This window comes from Sturnira hondurensis, unplaced genomic scaffold, assembly GCF_014824575.4.
Source record: "Sturnira hondurensis isolate 20B ecotype Veracruz unplaced genomic scaffold, ASM1482457v3 Scaffold0022910, whole genome shotgun sequence".
In the NCBI taxonomy this organism is placed as follows: Eukaryota; Metazoa; Chordata; class Mammalia; order Chiroptera; family Phyllostomidae; genus Sturnira; species Sturnira hondurensis.
In genome coordinates this window covers 11,961,646-11,975,593 of record NW_028095541.1, presented here as the reverse complement: position 1 = coordinate 11,975,593, position 13,948 = coordinate 11,961,646, and the positions used below count along the sequence as shown (strand labels likewise).

At 36.9% G+C, this 13,948-nt stretch overlaps 1 protein-coding gene across 4 annotated transcripts in view; it reads left to right on the top strand.

The window, feature by feature from the left end:
• Positions 1–13,948, top strand: part of ZNF438 (zinc finger protein 438) — a 173,995-nt gene that overhangs the window by 39,086 nt on the left and 120,961 nt on the right. For 3 of the 4 annotated variants that reach the window (XM_037037243.1, XM_037037242.1, XM_037037244.1), the window contains exon 3: positions 11,096–11,575. The exons of the other annotated variant lie outside the window; for it this stretch is intronic. The gene's annotated coding sequence lies outside the window, so the exon portion shown is untranslated. The remainder of the gene's footprint in view (positions 1–11,095; positions 11,576–13,948) is intronic. 4 annotated transcript variants of the gene reach the window in all.

Below are 13,948 nucleotides of genomic sequence, written 5' to 3'. Positions count from 1 at the left end.
CTTGTATGTCCTCCTTTTAATGTACATCCCAAACCTTTCTTTCCTGCTGCCACCCCAGCCCTACTACTTGAATATAACTTGCAATCACCATCATAAGTTTCTAGATGCTAATGGTAACTGGCCTTCTTCATCTCCTCCTTATACCCTTGTACCTCTTCAGTCAGTTTCCATATAAGAGCAAAAGTGCTTTTTTAAAAAATATTTTAAATGTTAAACAGTTCCTGTCATTCCCCTGGTCCAAACCCTTCAGTGGCTACCCATCATACTCCGTATAAAACCCTGTCTCACATTGCCCTACCACAATGCCCTTGTGTGTTCTGCTTGCTCACTTTATCTTGTACCATTATGTCTTACTCACTTTGTTCTAACCACAATTGTCTTCTTGCTATTTCCTTAAAGTCTCTACTTCATTTGGAATCACCTAAATCCCTCCTACTCTCCTACCCTATACCATTATTCTAACCAGTCCAGCCTCTAGCCTGGTAATTTGCACCTTTATTATTCCAAGTTTCTGTCATTTGAATTGCTTTCAAGTGTAAGAGGGACTGGAGATTTAGAGCTATAGAAAGAGATAGCTAGATCATTGGAGAGAACTACAGAGTGAGTGATTTCTGGTCCATTTAATGAGCACTATAATGATGGTAACAATTATATCTGTGTAAAAATAGGCTGGGCCTCTTCATAGGACAGTGAGTTCTCCATTGCTGAGAGTGTATGAGTTGAGGTGATCACCTTGTGGGATGGTGGAGGAAGACTGTGCTGGAGTAGAGAGGGGTACAATTGATTTCAAAGATCTTCCCAGTGCTGAGATTGTATTTTTTAGAATCTTCTTTTTTGTCAGTGCAACTATTGTTAGTGTCTCCTTTGATTTAATCCTCCTGTATTTTTATTGGGAAACTTTCACCAATTTCACCAATGAAGTATAAAGCACTTCTAGGTAAAGTTTCCAATATTTGAGTTGGAAGAAGAGCTTGATATCACTCAGATTGGCCCTTATCTAAATCCTCATCTAAAGAATATATTACTTTGAGGCCTTTTTGTTCTCTCATTTTTTTATTGTTGTTCAATTACAGTTGTCCCCATTACTCTCCCCTGCCCTACCCCCCCACCTCCCACATTCAGTCCTCCCCCCACCCACATCCCGTTGTCTTTGTCCATGGGTTCTTTATACACATTCCTTGATGACCCTTCCCCTTCTTTCCACCATTATTCCCCCCACTTTGGTTGCTGTCAGTTTGTTCTTTATTTTCATGTCTCCAGTTCTATTTTGCTCACTTGTTTTGTTGATTAGGTTCCACTTATAGGTGAGATCAAATGGTATTTGTCTTTTACCACCTGGCTCATTTCACTTAGCATAATGCTCTCCAGATCCATCCATGCTCTCATGAAGGGTAGGCGCTCCATCTTTCTTTCTGCTGTATAGTATTCCATCATGTTAATGCACCATGTTTTTTTGATCTACTCATTAACTGATGGGTACTTAGGTTGCTTACAGCACTTGCCTATTATAAATTGTGCTGCTATGAACATTGGGGTGCACAGGTTCTTTTGAATTGGTCTTTTAGGATTCTTAGGATATAGTCCCAGCAGTGGAATTGCTGGATCAAAAGGCAGATCTATTTTTAGTTTTCTGAGGAAATTCCATACTGTTTTCCACAGTGGCTGTACCAGTCTGCATTCCCACCAACAGTGCACTAGGGTTCCCTTTTCTCCACAACCTCGCCAGCACTTGTTGTTTCTTGATTTGGTTATCATGGCTGTTCTGACCAGTGTGAAGTGTTATCTCATTGTGGTTTTAATTTGCATCTCTCTAGTGATGCAAATTAAATGGCTAGTGATGCTGAGCATCCTTTCGTATGTCTCTGGGCTCTCTGCCTGTCCTCTTTGGAGGGGTGTCTGTTCAGGTCCTTTGCCCATTTTTAGTTGGGTTGTTTATCTTCCTGTAGTGGAGTTATGTGGGTTCTTTATATATTTTGGTTATCAAACCCTTGTCCAAGATATCACTTGTAAATGTATTTTTCTGTACAGTTGGTTCCCTTTTCATTTTGCTGATATTTTCTTTAGTCATGCAGAAGCTTTTTGTTTTGATGAAGTCCCATTTGTTTATTCTTTCCTTTATGTCCCTTGCTCTAGGGGACATATCAAAGAAGTAACATTATCAAAATGTCCATACTACCCAAAGCAATCTATAGATTCAACACAATCCCTATTAAAATACCAATGACATATTCACAGATATAGAACAAATATTTCAAAAATTTACATGGAACCACAAACAACCTGAGTAGCCACACCAATTTTGAGAAAGAAATTTGGAGGGAGAGAACAAAGTAGGAGGGATCACAATACCTGTGACATCAAACTATATTACAAGGCCACTGTAATCAAAACAGTCTGGTACTGGCATAAGAACAGACACATAGATCAATGGAACAGAATAGAGAACCTAGAAATAAACTAATGTCTCTGTGGTCAATTGATATTTGACAAAGGGGGCAGGCACATAAAATGGAGTAAAAATGGCCTCTTCAACAAATGGTGTTAGGAGATCTGGACAGCTACATGCAAAAAAATGAAACTCAATCACCACCATACACCATACAGAAAAATAAACTCAAGATGGATAAAAGACTTAAATGTAAGTCATGACACCATAAAAGTCCTAGAGGAGAACATAGGCAGGAAACTCTCAGATATTTTGTGTAGCAACACTTACCTCTTCTATATATAAAATAAGTGGCAAAGAGTAATGCTTGTAATTAGACTAGGACTATAAAACTTTAAGGAAAAAAAACCTTAAGAAAAATATTACAGGAGAAAATATTTATTAATTTGAGATAGGCAAAGATTTTGTAGGACATAAAAAGCATGAGCCATAAAAGAAAAATTGATAAATGGGACTCCATCAAAATTTAAAAATTCTATTCATCAAAAGACATCGTTAAGAAAATGAAAAGGCAGTCTTTAAACAGAGACAGCAGATTCTCAATACGTATATGTGACAAATGACTTGTGGCCAGAATATATAAAGGTCTCTTACAGCTCATTAATAATCAGACAACCCAGTTAAATAAATGGCACAAGAAAATAATGAATGGCTGGTGGAGCACAGAGAAAGGGGTGTAACATCATTAGACATCCAAAAATGCAAATCACTATCAGATACCATTGCAATAGCTATGGTATCAATATCATTGAAATAGCTAAAGTTAAAAATTAAAAAGAACAAGTGTTAGGTGAAATGTAGAACAATTGGAAGTTTCATATGTTGCTGGTGGGAAAGTAAAATCATAAAACTATTTTAGAAAACTGTTTGACAGTGTGTTAAAAAGTTAAATGTACTAGTACGATAAGACCCAGCAATTTTACTTCTAAATATTTACCCAAGAGAAATGAAAACATGTTCAGAGATACACTTGTACATGCATGTTCATAGTGATTTTATTCATAATAGCTCCAAGCTGGAAACAGTTTAAATGCCCATCAGTTAGTGAATGGATAAACACATTGTGGTACGTCCATGCTATGGGAAACTATTTAACAATAAAAAGGGATAAAGTAGTGATACACACAACACCATGAAGGGATCTCAGAAACATTATGGTGAGTAAAATAATCCAGATACAAAAGAATACAAACTCTATGATTCCATTTACTTCCATGAATTCTTATATCAGAAGTGCTAGAAAAGCCAGAGTTATTCTATAGTGACAATAAACAGACAAGTAATGATGTTGCCTATAGCTGAGAGCCAAGTGTGGTTGACCTAAACGGGGCACAAGGGAACATTTGAGCATGATGCATGTGCTCTATGTCCTGACAATGGCAGGAGTCATATGGACATAGGTTATTTGTAAAGTTCACAGAACTGTACACTTAAAATGTACATGTTTTATTGTCTATAAAATATAGTTCAGTATTTAAAAAACAGTATGTATAAAATATTCAGTAAATATAAAAACAAGTCCAGTAATGTTGTTTTTTTTTAAAAAAATTCCATAAATTCTGAAAGTTATTTTACTCACGAAAGATTAACTTCTATCCAATGTTAGAAGACCTCTGTGTGAGGCTAAAACCGAGTACACTGGAAAAGTTCATTTAGGTAAGTCAGTCACAATATAAACAGTAATGTATGAATTAACTGTCCCCCCAAAATAAAGATAGTAGATGAGTTTCTCAGTATACTTTCTAGCCTATGATTTGATGTATTATAATGGAACCCATGCATCCTTAGAATTCATTAATGTACTTTTCTGATTTTCTGAATTATATTTAGTAGTGTTTTGGCACTAAAAATCCACCTAAAATGAAGTAATTACATATAATTAGCTCTTTTTGTTTTGTTTTACTGTTCTTTTCATTTTTTTAACTGTAAAGAATGTGTGGAAGCCACCCTAATGTTCCTTAGAATCTATTCTTTTAGGAACAGAAGCCCTAAATTTTACCTGAGCACATACATGGATGACCACCTAGACACTACTTCCCTCGGCTTCTTTTGCAGCAGTCTGTGGCTTTGTGACTGATGAGAGGTGAATGGTGATGTGCTTTCTGCTGAAAGACAGGCTGCTTGACCTAGACTTTGTTTTTTCCTTTTTTTGCTGGTTGGAAGTTTCTATGGCAGCCACCTCCCAGAGATGGAAGCCTTGTGGAGGATGATAGAGCCAGCCTGGGCCCCTGAGTGATCTCATGAAGCACACTGCCCCTGCCACACTGTATTGTGACATGAAAAAGAAAATTTTCTAACTCAAGCTACTGTATTTCTGAGGATCTTTGTTATGGCAGAAAGTTGATACCCTAACAGAAAATGAAAACACTTAAAAATGTAAGACTCCTACATTTTTCTCTGTGTACTTTTTGGCTGTATTCAATGTATTTTTTGTGTGTATTCTCAATTAACAATTTCTAAAATGGTATAGGATTGGATGACAAGAGCTTTGTTGATACAGTAGTTACATTTTTATTTTTGTATTTTTTATCCTCACCTAAGGACACTGTTTTCATTGTTTTTGGAGATGGCAGAGAGAGAGGGAGAGGGGAACGTTGATTAGTTGCCTTCTTGTACATGCCCCACTGGAGATGGAACCCACACCCTGGGTGTGTGCCCTGACCGGCAACTCATGGCCTTTTGTGTACAGAACAATGCTCCAACCAGCTGAGCCAACTGGCTAGGTCAATGCAGTAGTTACTTAGGAGAGTAATTCTCAGATTTCCAAGTTACATTTAAACTTACATACTAATATTTAATAAACTGATAAATTGATACATAGTACTGTGCTTTTCTAATTTTGAAGACAGTCTTTATGGACTTGTTTGTAATTAATTTCAGTACAGTTCTACAGACCTCTATAAAGAATTTGTATTTTTTATAAGATACCTAAATATTTGTTCTGTTTAACTTTTCTGTGATTGCTGTGTGTTCTATTAAAGTCCTAAATATATAAATCAGTTATTTCTTCTATTAATTTTTATTTATGTTTCTGTCAGTTTTTGGTTTGGTACTGGTGTTAATGTATTATAATGTAAAGTTTATAATCTCAATTGAGGATTATAAATTTTATAAGAATTATATGTCTTTCTAATTTATGCCTGGTGCTTTGGGTTTTAGTCGACATTAATATCGCTACCTTAGTTTACATTTTCCTAAACATCTTTGTATTTCTTATTATATTTATCCTTTCTTTGTCATTCCTTTTAAATATGTTTTCTAAAAGTGGAACAGTTAATATTTTTAACCTAGTGGGAAACTTTTTTTTAATAGATATTTTAATTTATTTATGTTTATTGTCAAAAAGTGATTTAATTGTTTTTACTTCATTTATCTTTTTTTAACTTTCTCTTTAAATTTTTCTTGTTTCTATTGTGGGTTTTTGCTATTTGATTTAAAGGGTTTTTTGTTAAATTATGATTAGATTGATATTTTAAATTTGTGGTATATCTGAAGATAAATAGTCTGCTTTGAAATCTGCTAGGGATGATTTTTAAGTTTTTTTGAAACCTTAAATCTCTGTAATAGCTATAATTAACAGTCAAGAATGAAATGGTGTACTTTGTTTTCTCTCAGGATGAAATGAGAAATTTAATAGGGAGTTTTGCTTATCTGCTTCTTATTTTTCATTAGTGTGATCTGAGATTTTAATCTCAGACTTTTAGTGAGTTGTAATTTGAAATTACTTATAAAATATTTTTATTAAATTTTATAGAGATAAAAATTATGAAAACCCTAAGATTGTCACAACTTTCAATAAATTGTTGTTTTCCAAATATATATTAAAATAAACTTTAAGAAAGCCATTCAAAATATACTCTTGTGTCATATTACATTACTTATCATTATTTTCTTGATCTCTTTCTATATTCTGTCTTAAAAATAGACCCTCTTTTCCTTTTCCCTGTTGCTTACTTTCAGGCCATTTTACTGGTTACTAGACCAGGAAAAAAGTAGAGAGAGTCTAATTTGAAATTACAATATGGAATTTTGTATTTGGTATTTGCTATAGCCAATAAGGTCTAGAATATGTCTGGGAATTCTTGGATTAATGGATTTTGTGGTGGGAGTGAGGGGTATCACCAGTTACGTACTAGAAAGCTTGTTTTCTAACATGTCCCTGCCAGTGGTTATGTCAAGTAACACAGGGCATGGAATTGACATTATCATTAACGTTCATCCACTGCCAATGACAGAAGCTGTCTGTCGTCTTGCTGCTTTGAGTCTCTGATAGGAGATTATTCTTACTTTGAATGCTCCTAGTCATGTGACTTTCTCAAGTGGGCATCTGGCTCCATTCTTTCTCTATAGCAGAAGTGCTTGTAAATGGGGCTTTCCCATTTTTATCAGACTGCATACCTGAGGACTGTTCAAGGAAGCAGGATCTTAGGGACATTCAGTCTGGTCTTGGAAACACTGTGGAAGAAAGAAACCTGTAGCAGTTGCTAGGGGTAATACCTTTAAGCAACAGTGGTGTTCCTAAGTTATCCTTAGAGATGAGAGACTTGTCTTTCTCATATTTGCGGGGTACATAATTATATAGCTGGACTACCAAGATGTAGAGAGCAAGGTGAGGCTGGGAATGAGAACAGCTTCTTCAGTACTGTGGGTTAGGGTGAAGTTCTTGGCAAGAGACTCGTTTAGTGCGGTGTGTGGGAAGGAGGCAAGAAGACCTTTGCTCGAGCCTTGGTTCTGTGTGTGTGTGTGTGTGTGTGTGTGTGTGTGTGTGTGTATATGTGTGTGTTTGTGTGTGAGACCATGGCAAAGCTTCAACTTTCCTGGGCCTCAGGCTAGATATATTCAGTGAGGAAGATGACTCTCCAACGTCCTTTCTAACCTTGAAATCCCTTGACTGACCAAGAACACCAGGGTTAGCAAGGAAGTGTCTGTTTGACAGCGTTTTTATTTTTAATTTCATTAATCAAAGAAGTCAGCTTAATTTCATCTTGTGAAGTCAAGAGGAGTAAAACACCTTATGACTTTGAGTAAGGAGAACAAGAAGAAGGGATTATATGTGACTTGTGTGTTTGTGCTCTGACCTAATACTAGTCAGTGACACATGATGTGGCGGAGAGGCACAATTTTGACACCTGGAAGTAATCTGGTAGTAGAATGACTCAGAGGAATGTTAAGTCACTGTTTTCCCCTGAGAAATGTAAGGTGTTTATCTAGACTCTAAAAAGGTTATTACCTTTTTCCTTGGGATATGTGCATGTCTTGAGATTGAGGATGCTGGGAGGTAGCCCCACTGTGCGGCAGCCGTCAGAAATCAGACTGAAGGTCCCACTGAAGATCTTTCATTGATGAGCTCCCAAGTGGTCAAAAGGCTGTCAGCATCCAATTCATGTTTTAGAAGATTCGGAATAGAATGCTGTGCAAGGTGCCTGTTTGTCACAAGCTCAACTGGGCATGGTCACAAGCTGGGTGACCAGAGAGAATTTTGAAATAATGAACATGTTATAAATGTGAAAGAGCTAGGAAACAGTACTGACTGATGAAATCTGTACAGCAGTCCAAGCCTGACTCTTTTGGAGGAAGGGCTTAGTTCTGGCTAGGTTCTGGCTAGGTTCTGGGGGATGGGCCGCTGCTGCCAAAAATTCCATCCAGAACAGCATGGAAGAAAGAGATCAGGCAGCAAACATTGGTCGCTTCTCCTCCTTGCGGTTATCACTTTGAGGACTAAAATATCACTGAAAAGTCTACTTCCTTTTCTATTAAGAGCTTTTAGGGGGGAAAGGACAATTATTATATTTTAAAGTGTATTTTGTTTTAGTACATAAAGGATCATGAATAAATTCAAATAAAATTCAAAATATATTAGAAACAGATACAAAATGTAGGTGATAGGCTTTAAGCAGCACTGTACAGAAGACCCCTGTAAGAATCCAAAGATCTGCATTCAGTAGCCTCTGTCCTCAGGAACTTGAGTGAGGCAGTCAGATAAGTAGCTAATATTTATTGTTTCATATTTTGTAGAGTGTCTACTTTATGCAAGGCTCTGTGCTAGATGTTGAGACCACAAGGTAAGATATAGTCCCTGTTCTCAAGGCATCTATAGTCCAGAAGGAGTGGAGTAAACGCAGAACCAGAGCCCAGCGTACAAGGAGGTATAGAGGAAGGATACAATCACTGGAAAACACAACAGAAAGCGGTGCAGTGACTTTGAATGTGTCCTAAGAGTAGAACTAAGCATTCCATCCTAAGCATTCCATCCTAAGTAGTCCTAAGTAGAACTCAAGGAACCTCTTCCTTCAGTGGTTGCAGTAAGCTGTGCTTAAAAGTTCTGTTCTGAGAGCTGAACGTTTCTGATGTTAAGGATGAAAACAGCCAAGAATTTTACAATGCATTTCTCTGTGTTAGACACAGTTCTAGTGCTTTACATGATGTGAGTTATGTAATCCTTGCAGTAATCCTATAAAGTAGGTGTTAATATCAGCCAAGAAACTGAGGCCCAGAGCAGTCTAGTTACTTAACCAGTAACAACTAGTATGTAGTGGATCTAACATTTGGCTCCAAAGTTCATGTTGCTAACTGCTGTGCTAAGTAAAGACAGAATTAAGGGAGTCATCTACTGGAAGAACCATTGTTGTATGTTTTATTACAGCAGCTTAATATTAATGAGTCCATAACTGAGCACCTAGGTGAAAAAATTCATCCGTACATATGTTTTTCATTTTCTAGAAATAAAGCTGTGTATTATTATAATCATTATCAGAATTGCCCTCTACTAGTTATGGATTATAACTAGAATTTTTATTTGAAATTACAGAGAATACCTTTTGATCAAATACTCTTCTCCATTAATTTACAGAAAAGGGCTTTCTTGAATTTTAAACATATCTAACAGAGGTTTGCACAGCCTCCCACAATGAAGAGCTGAATCCCAAAGCTTTTTGAGGTGGGGATCTCCTGTTCAGCCCAGTGTCCTCCTGGTCAGAGAGAGGCTGCTTTCTCTCTCTCTCTCATCCTTTGAAATGGCTATCTCTTTTTATAACACTGGAGGCCTTTAATTTATAAGCTGGATCTGTAAATTGCTGGGGCTGGGTCTGGTTGGGCCTGTGGTGCCAGTGGCTTACTTCATGCCTGGAGGCCCACTGTTTGCCTCTCTGAGGGAGTTAATAAGGGCTTTGGTGATCTGGTTTGCCCACAATTTATAGGCTCAGATCTAGCTGATTTGAAGGAAAAAAGAATGGAATGAAAAAGTCAAAGTTATGGTTGTAAAGTAAAAGGAAAGTAAGAATTTTAAAACCAGCATCAATATGGTACAGACCAGAATTAGAAGTTAGGAAGAGCCTAAAAGGAGAGATTTTTAATTAAAGAAACCCTCAAGACATTTGAAATTGTTAGGATGATTTTAAATAGGCAACCCTTTGGCTTTAAAAAGAATTAAGGGTTCAACTTTCTGTATGTGGTGTATTAAATATACTACATACAAAATTTAAGAGAAAAAGTAATTTTTTCATGTAAAGCCATTTTGATTGATGGCTTCCCGGCCTTTGAAAGCCTCCTTGCACCTTGATTAAATCACTGAGTGGTTTTAAAACTAAATAAAATAGGTTTTTCCTTTTCTTTTTTGCACAAGCAGGTATTTTTAATATAGCAATTAAGAATATCACTAGGAAGATTATTAAAAGCAATGTGTAGTATAAAGCTTGAATAAAGAATATGAGATTTTATTTTTTTAATCCTCACCAGAGGACATGCTTATTGATTTAGAGAGAAGGGAAGGAAGGGAGGGAGAGAAAGAGAGAGAGGGCAAGAAATATCAGTGTGGGAGAGAAATGTCAATTGGTTAGTTGCCTCTGGTAAGTGCCCTGACAGGGGACTGAAGCCTCAACCTAGGTATATGTCCTAACCAGGAATTGAACCTGTGACTTTTTGGTTTATGGGATGACACTCCAACCAACTGAGCCACACTGGCCAGGGCAAAAAAATGAGATTTTAATTCTCATATGGACACATTAACTAAAAATGAAAGTATTGCTTTTCATGTAATACTGAAGTCAACTGTGGAATTTAGAAACTAAGATAATATTTTGTCTAAATAGATTTTCTATTTTGTTTTTTTAAACATTATTTTATTTAAAGAAGGTATACAAAAATACTTTTAAAAAATTACGGATCAAAGTTCCTTTGACAACTTCCGAGTCTCCCATCTTCTCAGAGGTCATTTTGACATTTCTTCCAAATCATTTCCTGAATATTTATATGACTGTGATTCTATGCACAGAACAGATATTTTTGTTTTGAATATAAGTTAAGGTAATTATATTCAATTATATTCAAGGTATTATATAACCTTACAGATTATATTGTTTTCTGGTGCATTTTAAATATGACCTTCCATTGTATGTTTTGTTTTTGATACTTCAATAATCTTGGTAACAGCAACAGACATTTATTGGGTAGTTATTATGTATCAGGCAAGATGTTTAGCATTTTTTCATGTAATTTAGTCTCATAATCTTCATGATAAACTTCCGAAGTGTGAACCCCGAGGAGGAATATATCTGCCAGGAAGGATTCCTCATGGTTAATTAGGCCCCCAAATCATAATCATAGTCCAGCAGCCATTGCTAACAGAGGCCCCTCGCAAATGCTGTATTTCAGGGAAAAGCCGTGGACTGAGCTGCCAAGTCTGCTGCCTGAGCTCCTGCTCTCTGTTGTGAACCTTAAAAGGAAGCTTCTGGTATCATCTTTCAACTGAGTGCACTGGGCCCTGCCTGTCCATTGGAACTTTGCCACTCATTTGCATTTATTCTGACCACTCAGAGCAGCTCCATAACTATGAAACAGAATGCGCAAAGCTGACCAATCAAGACAGTGCTATTTGGACCAATGGGAACTACGCTGTTTGGATTTCTCATTGGTGTAGAAACGAACCAATCGTGAACTTGGGTAGGAACTTTTCTGTAAAAACAAAACAAAACGCAACACAACGCCCTCCCCTTTGTCTTTGCGGAACACATCATTAGCTTTCACCAGAGGCTCCGATTCCGCTGTTTGCAAATTGTTCACCTTTTTACCTCAAGCCAGACTGGGGATTCCTGTTGGCATTGGATTGGTGGCAGTGACCTTTTGTTGACAAAAGTGAGTGTTCTGTATTCATTTTATATGAATAAAATTTTACCTTCATTATACCTCACATTTACATTAAATTGCTAATACCATTAGTTTGCCCATCTTTAATAAGTTTTCAAAAATAAAACATTTAGAATGACTTTTAGAAGTTGATAGGAATGTAACTTTTAGTTCTGTTAGCTTTGTTATTCGCGTGCCTCAGCCTTTCTCTGCCTGCTCCTTGAGGTGAGCGTCTTCACTGAGCCAGAAGGCTGGGGATGAGAGGGTGACTTCTGCTCCCCTGTTAGGAATGAAGAGGCGTGTGTGTCATGTCTGACTCATGCTTGACGAAGGAGAGACAGCGCCGGACATTTCCGCAGTAGTTAATGTTTTTCTAAGCTTATGTCTGTGCTGGTGTCCTTGTTCCGGGTGACTCTTACAGGACATAAGACCTGGCGGAAAGGTTTGTTTTGAAAGGTGCTTTTCCTTGTGCCCTTAGTCATGCTGGTATGAGGAAATAAAGGCCGTCGCGATGAGAACTCGGAGAATGTTTTGGGAATTAGTATTAAGAGAGTGAGTGATATTGGTGGGTTAAGAGAAAAAGGGGTGTGCTTATTATTTATGCCCTGATTTTGAAGTTTGGATGAAGATATTTTCAAAATTTCACCACGAAGTTAAGAGCCTTTAATGAATGGGCTAGCTGTCAGAAGGGTTTAAATTTCAGTTACGCTGCTTAATTAGCTGGGTAACTTTCAAAAAGCTGCTTTATGCTATTTCAATCAGATGATATCCACATTATAAAGTGTGGGGTTGAAATTACATAAAATATTTCATACATTGCAAAGTGCTCTACTAATGTGCTGATACTTTTGCCGTTTTTGTTACATTGTCAAGGCCAACCACAGTTTGCATCTTTTTACTCTTGTCCCTGTTCTGAAGACTCACACTGCTTGCTTCTATCCCATATTACTTGAAAGAGAGTACTATATTAGGGCACTGTTAGTTTCAGAAAAGAAAAAAGAGGCCTTATTGCTGAATCGTTTAACAGATATTGAAGGCCTAATATTGTGTCAGTCAGCATTTCTTCAGGCCTAATGTAAGAACTGAAAACATTATCTACAGTAATTCTTCATGAGAGGAGATATGGTGAGGTCCCAACAGTTAACACTTCGTTTTCATCAGTACATTAGTGTTTGTAGATATCTCTGACCTTTTTGTCTTCCAAATAATAGTAAAGTATTAATATTTGTCTACTTATAGAAGTATTTGCTAACAACTTTTGTTGTAAAACATTCTTTGAAAAAAAACCCAAAATTATCTTGCTATAGTTTCTTTTTGATTATATAATATTTAAATTATTTTGAAATCTCAAATAATATACAATGAGGATATGAAGTTTTTATGCTTAACACAAGACATGAGTGAAAAATGGTTAAGGAGTAGTAAAAGTAGCTCTCGTTTCCAGATGAGGCGATCACTCCATTGAGTTTCTACTTGGTGCACTTCAGGGTCCACACTGTATTGGGGAATTGATTCCCTCTTGGAACCCCAGTCAGAAGGCTGGTTTATTATTTGGAGTTTGTTTATCATTTTTGTGCCCTCTCATTCTGCTGTTTTCCTAATGTAAATATTATAGCAACTCTAAATCCATGGAAAGAGCAGCACCTTTAAACATTTTATTTATTTTTAAAGAGAGGGGAAGGGAAGGAGAAAGAGAGGAAGAGAAACATCGATGTGAGAGAGAAACGTGGATTGTTGCCTCTCCTATGTGCCCTGACTGGGCACTGAACCTGCGACCGAACCATGTGCCCTGATCAGGAATTGAGCCAGAGACCCTTCACCTCACTGGATGACCCTTACCCAACTGATCCACGTTGGTCAGGGCAGCGTCTTTAGCGTGTTGCAGAGTCATGGGACTGCCTACCTGTGAGCCAATGCTACAGAAATTAGACATCAGTTGTTTGCCTTTAAGGTGACTAGGAAGTCTGTAATTGAAATCTCATTTGCCATCTGAGTGGACCATTTACTGTACAAAAACACTACTGGTACAGGCTATTTCTTAAAGGAAATGTGTGTGTGTTAAAGGAGGCACTTTGCAGGGGAAAAAATCCTTTGGTTTTATTGTTCCTGCTTCTGTTCTACAAAGCTTACCCTTTTCACTTTTATTGATGGTTTGCTTTGCCATCTCCGTACTCACTTTCATTTGTTTCTTGACCTACTCTTTGTGGCCGAACATCTCTATTCTAAAGTTATATCAGTGGGAAAAGTTAAATCTTGTTTCAAAATGACCTATGAAATTCCATTCCATATTTTAAACTTAGCCCATTGGAAAAATCACTTTTTTATTCATTTTATCTTGATACTCCATCCATGCCTTTATTTTCTGAGAACCATGAAGGATTT